This window comes from Saccostrea cucullata, unplaced genomic scaffold (genome assembly GCF_032062105.1).
Source record: "Saccostrea cucullata isolate Sc308-1 unplaced genomic scaffold, CSIRO_AGI_Scuc_v1 ctg3746, whole genome shotgun sequence".
In the NCBI taxonomy this organism is placed as follows: domain Eukaryota; kingdom Metazoa; phylum Mollusca; class Bivalvia; order Ostreida; family Ostreidae; genus Saccostrea; species Saccostrea cuccullata.
Genome location: NW_026937928.1, coordinates 28,746 through 38,621, shown reverse-complemented (window position 1 = coordinate 38,621; position 9,876 = coordinate 28,746). Strand labels below are relative to the sequence as shown.

The following is a 9,876-nucleotide window of genomic DNA, read 5'->3' as shown; positions in this document are numbered from 1 at the left end:
ATCGTGTCGACGTAGGAATGGAAATTATCATTATTAATTGACAATACGTCGTCGATATATCTAAATGTCGAGTTGAAGGCCACAGCAAGTGTTTTTTTCTTTTCACGCAAAAGATTTTGCATAAATTCTGCTTCATATGAATATAAAAATAAGTCTGCTAATAACGGAGCGCAATTTGTACCCATGGGAATTCCAATAGATTGTTGGAATACCTGGTCTCCAAAAACCACATAGATATTGTCAATCAGAAACTCAAGCATCTTCTTGATGTCAACTTCAGAGTACTTATGTGTACAATCAGAATCTGTTTTAACAAAATAATTTTTCAAATGACCAATAACCAGGTAAGTAAACTTACGAGTTCCATTTTTGTTGAAGAAGCAGCTGTCAATGAGTCTTCGACCATGGAGAAGCCTTTGGTGATGGAGGAGGAGTGTGTAGAGAACGATTCCGAAGTGCATGAAGCGGCGGAATTATCCGTAGCACGTGACACGGCGGATCAGGAGTGCTCCGAAGTGCATGAAGAGGCGGAATAATCCGTATCACATGACACGGCGGATCATGATCGTCATGAGTCAGTCGTCAAGTATTCTCAACGTCCAAAGACTATTCCTGTTAGAGTATCTGGAAGATTCTGCACGCAGAGTCCAGGAAACAGAAGAGTCTGCCAAACGACCGAGATTTGACCATAATCTTCGTGTGACGGTAGCTTTACAAAATGACAACCTACAGAAATGCCCATTTCCAGATTGTGGACATAGGGATAGGAAGATCAAGCGTCATGTTCAGCGCAGTCACCTTCCTAAGATTTTCAGCGACACAAGACCACTGCGTTCCTTGGATCAGTCCTCTTTGGCCCAGCTGCAGTACTTGGCATTGGAATCTTTGGTACGAAGCGTCCTAGGACATGATGCTGATTTACTGTCTGCTATGGATTATGTGAACCGCTCAGGAGCTCTTACCCGGGGTACTACTCTTCATCCCGACACGGTCATCTATATGCAGAGATTGTGTAGATATCAAGGATGGTTGGAGCCATATGAAGGGTTTACATTATCACCACTTAACTCACCAGCAGCCCTTTTTCACTGGAGGTGTCTGGTAGTACTTTTGTCACCTTTGCAGCCCATGCAGCGCGAAGAATTTCGTACACTTGGACGTGTTACAGGGGACATTACTAGTACTCCAGATACCGAGGAGACTCAAGTGCCGGTTGTTGACTCGTCAACGGAAGATGAGCTTACATGTATAGACGTCAGTTATGGATCTGATGTGGACATTCCCAGAGAACCAGTATCTCAGAGTGACCCTTGTATTGTCCATGAGATTTGTAGTCCAGAGTCATCTTCCACATATGAAGCCTTTGACAGTCATTTTCATCTAGACCGGACTTGTTCCCGCATATGGAAAGTTTCTTCAGGGAAATCTGTGGAGGACTTACTATCTTACTCTTATTCCAGCGATCGTCGTCCTAACCTTGATGTAACACTCTTAGGAGGAGTAGCTGTTTATAGTGAACCATCAACACACCCCAAGCTTGCAGATATGCGTGGTCCTTGGAGAATAGCTCTTGGAGTTCATCCCAAGCATGTTGATTAGTTGACGTCAGATAGATTCCTCCATATGAAGAAATTGTTGGACAATCCATATGTGGTGGCATTAGGTGAGATCGGACTTGACAGAACTGTCCCTGTGAAGCTGTGGAGACATCAAGATGAAGTTTTCCGCCAAGTGCTCAAGTTGACCCGTAAGGATAAAGTCCTTGTCCTTCACTTGCGTGGAACAGCTGCAGACAGGATTGGGATGGATGTACACGCACGCTGCATCCAACTACTAAGGAAATCGTGTGATCCAGACCAATCTATACATCTTCACTGTTTTACTGGTGACCCTGAATTAGTCAAGGAATGGATGGATAACTATTCTAACGTCTATTTCGGATTCACAGGTGCTGTGACGAACTTTAGTGCTAATCAAGTTCCGGTTTGCAGTCCGTCCCAATGAGCCGCTTGCTTGTGGAAACAGATTCCCCATACATGAAACCAGGAGGAGGAACTGTAAACACCCCCGCGTTCATTGGAGACGTTGCCGCCGAGGTTGCATCAAAACTACAAGTTAACGTGCAGTACCTACTGAAGGAAACCGTTAAGAATAGCCGTCGTCTCTTTAAGTGTTAGATGATATATATTTATATATAAAGGACTATTCCTGCAGAATTACAGGTCTGGATTATCTTCCGACTAAGTTCATGTGGAATGTCATATATTATGTTATTTGCTGCAAAATTATAGGTCTGGATTGTTTTCCGATCAAATTACTGCAGAATAGTGTATTTATTGTTATTATCTACAAATATGTTAATGGTATATTTAACATATTTTATGTATCTGTATTTATAATGGAAACCTGTTAAATAAAACGGGGGGGGAATGTAGTGAAATTGCTATGTTTACATTCTCCCTAATGTTATGACCTCTGACCCTGGTCTATCCATATACAGGGTATGTCACGTGATACCCCGTATTACCAATACTGAAGCTCCAGTCCTGGTCCTGATTCCGAAGTGAGAACACTATACCTTACCTGATACCTTATTGATACCTGTTTGTTTACCATTGATGTTACCTGGACTCACCCCCTTTACTGTTACCATTTACCTTGTTTGTTGTTGCTTGCTGTCGCCTGATTAAGGTAAGACGCCAGCCTAATTTATATTTAAGATATTATTGTCTTAACCAACTCGGTTCCACGACAATTTGTTTATTCTTTTTTATGCTATTCTAATAGGCTCCTTACCACTGGACACAAAATTCTTACAAATAGGAAAGTAGAACATTTAATTGCTTATTTCATCATATGCAAGTTTGGGCCAGTTATATAAATTTTGTGATGTTGGTCAAAATATATTTTAAAAAATCAATTCTTTAAAAGTCTTTCAATATATCTTCATTTTTTAAATATGTGTTAGGTAAATGTATAGACATTGTTCTAAAATTTACTTGTTGCCTAAAATTATAATTCCTATCATAAAACAGACAGGGAGTATTGGGGAGTAGGGGGAACATTTTTTCAATTAAGTAAAGTGTAAAATAATTTTTCTGGCTTATACAAATGATACTACATGCCTGTATATATTTGTATATATTCTTGCCTTTTAATAGTTGAATTTTTATATTATTATTATATTTTTTTCGGGTTATTGTTTATTTCTTCCTCAAATACCTAAAGGACTTAACTTCTCCCGTAGTTTTATTCATTACATCTGATGCATAAGCAACCCTTTTCTGAAGAATGATGCTTAGACTGTAAGCTATAACAGAGACCTAAACAATGTTGCTGGCAATATGCAATAGTTACCACGGGTAGTTTAAAACCTGGAAGACGAAAATAATTAACAGATACTTTTGAAATGAATACTTAATTATCTCACCAGCATGTCATTGTGCAACAAAGTCGTCAGCATTTTATTTGTCCTTTGAACGGGTGAAATGTTTTGAATGGCACTCGTATCGAAGAATTTTACACTTAACCAAGCAATCTTCTTAGATATATCTTTATTTACCCGCCGGGCCGTCGTTTCATCTTAAAACCGGAAGTGCGAGTTCGTAAATTTGAAATCTCTATCCCGACTCAAAGTTGACATCGGAAAGAAAAAATTGTTTTTTTTTTCTGAAAATTAAAAAACCTTGAGCGGAGGGTTTGTACAACTGAAAATAAAATAAATCATGCCCTTAAATATATAATTTGATCATTAGTATATTAACTAGGAGCAAAGGATAAGATGTTCAAAGAATACATGCATTTCACTATATAATCATTAGAGCCCCACCCTAAAACAAGAACCCCTGACCCTAGGGCCATAAAATTCACAATTTTGGTAGAAGCACTCTTGCAAATAATAACTAAGTACTTAGTTAGTTTATTTAATACCCAGGAGCAGAGAAGAAGGTTTTCAAAGAAGTCATGCATTTTCACAATATAATCAATAGAGCCCCACCCTAACACCAGAACCCCTGACCCTGGGGCCATAAAATTCACAATTTTGGTAGAGGCACTCATGCTCATCATAACTATGTACTTGGTTGGTTTATTTTATACCCAGGAGCAGAGAAGAAGATTTTCAAAGAAATAATGCATTTTCACTATATACTTATTTAGCCCCGCCCTAGCACTAGAACCCCTGACCCCAGGGCCATGAATTTCACAATTTTGGTAGAGGACTCGTTGCTGATTAAAATCATGCTTCAATTCAAGTTTGTTCAAATCATGACTCCCGGGGGTAGGACAGGGCTGCAACGGAAGTTCCATAGGGTCTGGATTTCGTATTGTCTAATTAATGTAAGAGGCAACAACAGGTAACTAAGCAGCTTCTTGTAAATTTCCCCCCATAAAACATTTTACCAGTTAAAAACTTGTTACCCGTTGTCATAGAATTTAATTCTTTGAAAGTTGTTAGGTAATCTATCAGGCCCGTGGATCTCTTGTTTTTTAAAGAATTTGTTTCATAACAGTTCCTCTAAATTTTTAACATTTAGGTCCTGAAAAAAGAAGGTACGCTGATTGTGTACAGAAGACTGAAAGAAGGTACGTCAGCCAGTAACTACCTGCCGTGTGAATTTTGCTGGGGATTTTACCACGAAAAACATATATGGCTACATGTTAAAACTTATGAGTTACGAACAGTTGCAGTAGATTCGCCCAACAACTTTGTCAGAAATGGTCGTGTTATGTTGTTACTTTTATTGATGTCCGATTGAGAGGAATCAGATTGTAGACTGTATGAACTTATTGTAAATATGAAAGAAACAAAGAAGAACCCAGGTTTTAAGGAGTTTTGCCTTTCTGATACTCTTATAAGAGAGTTTGGATTCTCGCTTATGGAGAGGCTTGGAACAACAGATGAACAAAGAAAAAGTGATTGTTGCAATATTCGAACTAAGTTACGGTCAGTAACAAGTTAATTGAAAAGGTTGAATGAAAAAAAACTTGTTCCCCATGATTTGACAAATTACATTAGACCATCGCAAATTCGGTCATGTTGTCTCTTCAGTGAAGGAATTGTACAGGGAAATGATTCTCCACAATAGGTAATTATATAATGATGTATGCAGCCCACTGATATCCAAGAGTGGGATGTGTTGCAAACAGAACACAAAGACTTCGTTCTATCAACTCACCAGACAACATTCCATCAACGAAAGATCTATCTTCAAGAATTATATAGAACAACACATAAAAAAAACAATTGAAAGTCATGAAACCAACATATGAACAATAGAGCAATTAGCACAAATGCTGATTGTGCAAATCCCAATTTTTAATAAAAGGAGAATCTCTGAAGTTGACGAAATGTTTGTAGCAGATTTTGAAAAGAGATTGATTGATTGTATATTGTTTAACGTCCCTCTTCAGAATATTTCACTGATATGGAGACGTCATCATTGCCGGTGCAGGGCTGCAAATTTAGGCCTTTGCTCGCCACTTAGGGCCTTTGAGCAGGGACGGGTCTTTATCGTGCCACACCTGCTGTGACACGGGGCCTCGATTTATACAGTCTTATTCGAAGGACCGCCACATTTAGTCGCCTTTAAAGACAAGCAAGGGGTACTGAGGACCTATTCTAACCCGGATCCCCACGGGGTTTTGAAAAGAGAATATCCGGACAAGATTTTGGAAACAATGCAGAAATTATTCATTCCTTTGAATTTTCAGAGAGAGCTTTTTTTAAATATTCATTGCTTTGAATTCAGCATATGCTCCATTTTTTAAGAACTTAATGAAATATATTTCCATCGAAGTTTGATTTGGGGGGCAAATATCGGTTATTACCGAATAAAGTTCGTTGATGACTGTCCTGTGGAATTAGAAATAAAAAGGCAGCTAATTTCATTATTACTGCACTATGTAGAATAAATTTTATCACTTCATTCCTTTTAAGTTTTATTTTTTTTCCCTTTATGTCTTTTATGAACCCACCTTCTCAGGTGCTCCTTATACATTGGAGGCAACTCCATTAGCATGATTCGTGAACTGAACATGAACTACTGTGAAAATAAAATATCTCTATAAAAAAAATTTTAAAAAATATAAATCTTTTTTTAAGAAAAATTTTCCGTTAACTTAAAGTTCTCGTTAATTTCTTCATTAATTAGAACTGTCTAAACGGCGCTGTGAGAAGGTTTAACTACACCACCATGCCTTTCGCCAATGTAAAAACGAATATTACTTAAACGACTTCTCTTAATAAATTGAATAGCAAAATGACAGGTCGTTCTTAATTAATTCCTACGGATTTATAAATTCACATACTAAGGACAGATGATACAAACAAAAAAATGGATGCCTGGATTGGTATATATTTTTTGGCTTAATTTAATTTAAAATGATGCAAATAATAAATTTTTAGAATATGAAGAAATTGTAAACCTTCTGTGATGTTCAAAAGTTTGCCCGTCTGAAACCATCCTTATTAATCTATACAAATATTTTTCACTTTAAATTCCATTTTTGAGGAAATTTGAAGACAAAAGTAAAACCTATGCGGTAAAGTTTATTCATTTTATTAGGTCACCTGAGTAAACTCAGGTGACCCATTGCTATATCCGTTTTCGTCCGTCGTCGTGCGTCGTCCGTCGTGTGTTAACATTTGAACATTTTCAGCTTCTTCTCTACAACCACTGAACCAATTTCAACCAAATTTGGCACAAAGCATTTATGGGTGAAGGGGAACAAAAATTGTGAATTTCATGATCCCTGCCCCCCTGGGGCCTGAGGGGTGGGGCCAAAACCACTAAAATTAATGCAATCTTTAAAAATCTTCTTCTTTACTCCTGGACATCAAGCAGTCAAACTATTTGCATATTTGTAATCAGCATTGAGTCCTCTACCAAAACTGTGAAATTCATGACCCTGGGGTCAGGGGTTCTAGTGCTAGGGCGGGGCTAAATAAGTATATAGTGAAAATGCATTATTTCTTTGAAAATCTTCTTCTCTGCTCCTGGGTATAAAATAAACCAACCAAGTACATAGTTATGATGAGCATGAGTGCCTCTACCAAAATTGTGAATTTTATGGCCCCAGGGTCAGGGGATCTGGTGTTAGGGTGGGACTCTATTGATTATATATAGTGAAAATACATGATTTCTTTGAAAATCTTCTTCTCTGCCCCTTTGTATCAAATAAACTAAGTGCATAGTTATGATGAGCAAGAGTACTTTAACCCAAATTGTGAATTCTATAGCCCCATGGTCAAGGGTTCTGGTGTTAAGGGGGGGCTCTATTGATTATATAGTGAAAATACATGATTTCTTTGAAAATCTTCTTCTCTGCTCCTAGGTATCAAATAAACTAACTAAGTGCATAGTTATGATGAGCAAGAGTGCCTGAACCAAAATTGTGATTTTTATGGCTCCAGGGTCAAGGGTTTTAGTGTGTGTGTGTGGGGGGGGGGGGGCTCTATTGATTATATAGTGAAATGCATGGATTCTTTAAAAATTCTTCTTCTCTGCTCCTAGGTATCAAATAAACTAACTAAGTGCATAGTTATGATGAGCAAGAGTGCCTGAACCAAAATTGTGAATTTTATGGCCCCAGGGTCAAGGGTTTTGGTGTGTGTGTGTGTGGGGGGGGCTCTATTGATTATATAGTGAAAATGCATGAATTCTTTGAAAATCTTCTTCTCTGCTCCTAGGTATTAAATAAACTAACTAAGTGCATAATTATGATGAGAAAGAGTGCCTGAACCAAAATTGTGAAATTTATGGCCCCAGGGTCAGGGGTTCTGGTGTTAGGGCGGGGCTCTATTGATTATATAGTGAATATACATGAAGTCTGTGAAAATCTTCTCTGCTACTAGGTATTAAATAAACTAAGTAAGTATATATTTATGCTGAGCAAAAATGCCCTTTCTAAAATTATGAATTTTATGGCCACAGGGTCAGGGGCTCTGGTGTTAGGGCAGGGCTCTATTGATTATATGGTGAAAATACATTAAATCTTTGAAAATTTTCTTCTCTGTCTCTGGGTATGAAGCAGATGTACTACTTAAATAGTTATGATGAGCAAGGGCCTTTATCTTGCAGAATTGTGAATTCAAGGCCCCAGGAGTGGGGGGGGGGGGGGGGCTCTACTCATATACTGAAAATGAATTAATTGTTTGAAATCTGCTCCTTTATATTTATAAAACATGTATTTATTTTTTGATAGGCAATTTTAAGGGTACCTTTTTAAAATTTGTGCAATGTGTGGACCTAGGGTCAGGGGTTTACGTCACAGTGTTAGGGGCACTACTTATTATTGCTGAATATTACTGATTAATTGGAATGCAATATTGTTCCCCTACCCTGCGTATGGGTATTCAGTAACCAAGCTAAGCAACTGCTAAGTGTTTTGTTATGATGATCAATGGTGCCTCTTTCAAAATTGTGAATGCCATATAGCATCTGGCTTAAAACATGAATCAAATTCAATAACTGGAAAGTTGTTGCATAATGCTCAGGTGACCTATAAGGCCCGTGGGCCTCTTGTTCATTCAAACATGACCCAAGTTGTTATTTTCAAAGTCTTTGATAAAAGTTTGTTTGTATCATCTGTCCTTAACTGGGAAAGAGACTTTGAAAAAGAAATAAAATAGGAATTATCTATCATTACCAAATATAAAAAAGAACTAGATTATATCTCGTTTCGAGCTACAATATTTCTTTGTGAGAGATAATGTACAGGTCTTTCGTCCGATTTGTCTGTATAACAGCAACAATGACCTTGAACGTGCTGTATACTCGATACCCATTATATCGCAGGTTTCCCTGCATCGCGGTATATCGCAAAATGTGGGTACATAGGTTATATTCTTTTTGTTGATAGACAATATAAATGATGTCTGAAGGTTTATTTTTTTGGTGATTCAGAAGTACGGAACATCCGTTTGAAAAAAAAGAAGACATTTTCAGATTTCCAGACCGGTTTTAGTTATAGATAGTTTTCGATGCGGTCCTACTAAACAGAGAACTCTAGAGAACCCTAGAGAACTCTAGAGAACCCAAGGTTTATATTATGAATTTATATATTATTTATGCATAATTGGATATATTATTACTAAATAAAGCATATTTTATTCATAAAATCAATTAAAAAGATATTTTATGGAAGCTTTCAGCAGAAAAAACGTAACAATATAGAAGGCAAAATATTTTATGACATCCCGATCCCGATTGAATTTCAAGAAACATTTTTTATCGAAATAATAATATTTTCACACAATTTTCAATTATTTTTCACATTATTTAATATTCAATTTTATTGAAATGTATCATTCTTAATAAATTACTCTGATATTAAACATATTATTAAATGTCTTACTAGTTTTATTATAAAAGCTATGATGAAGTGTTAAGAGAAAATAGAGTACTCTGTTTAACATGATTAAATAAGCAAAAAACTTGTCAAAATATACTATATTTTGATTTAATTTTGTTTTGGCATGATATATTAGTTTCTAGAATATAAAAATTTCATTTGCAGACAAGAAATAATTAAATATCAATAGGGTTCTCTAAGGTTCTCTAGAGTTCTCTAGGGTTCTCTGTTTAGTAGTACCCTTTTCGATGGCCCCAAATTTAGCAAAAGTTTCCTCCCTTTGGTCGCCATATTGGAGGTCGACACGGTGAGTTTTCCTCTTTATCTTACCAAGTTTAAGAAAATATAGCAGAAATATTTGGTGGAAAATCTTTATTTAATAATTTTTTCCTAATAAAGGAAGCTTTCAAAAATTTATATACTTCAGAAAAATAATGATTCCTAATCCAGAATCGCAAATATAAAAATTGAAAATTGATTGAACAATGAAGGAATATGATCATTTGGACCTCCAGTATGGCG

General features: G+C 36.7%; 1 pseudogene; it reads left to right on the top strand.

Annotated features, from left to right (window-relative positions):
- Window positions 1–964: 964 nt before the first annotated feature.
- Window positions 965–2,177, top strand: LOC134249075 (uncharacterized metal-dependent hydrolase HI_0454-like; annotated as a pseudogene).
- Window positions 2,178–9,876: the final 7,699 nt, after the last annotated feature.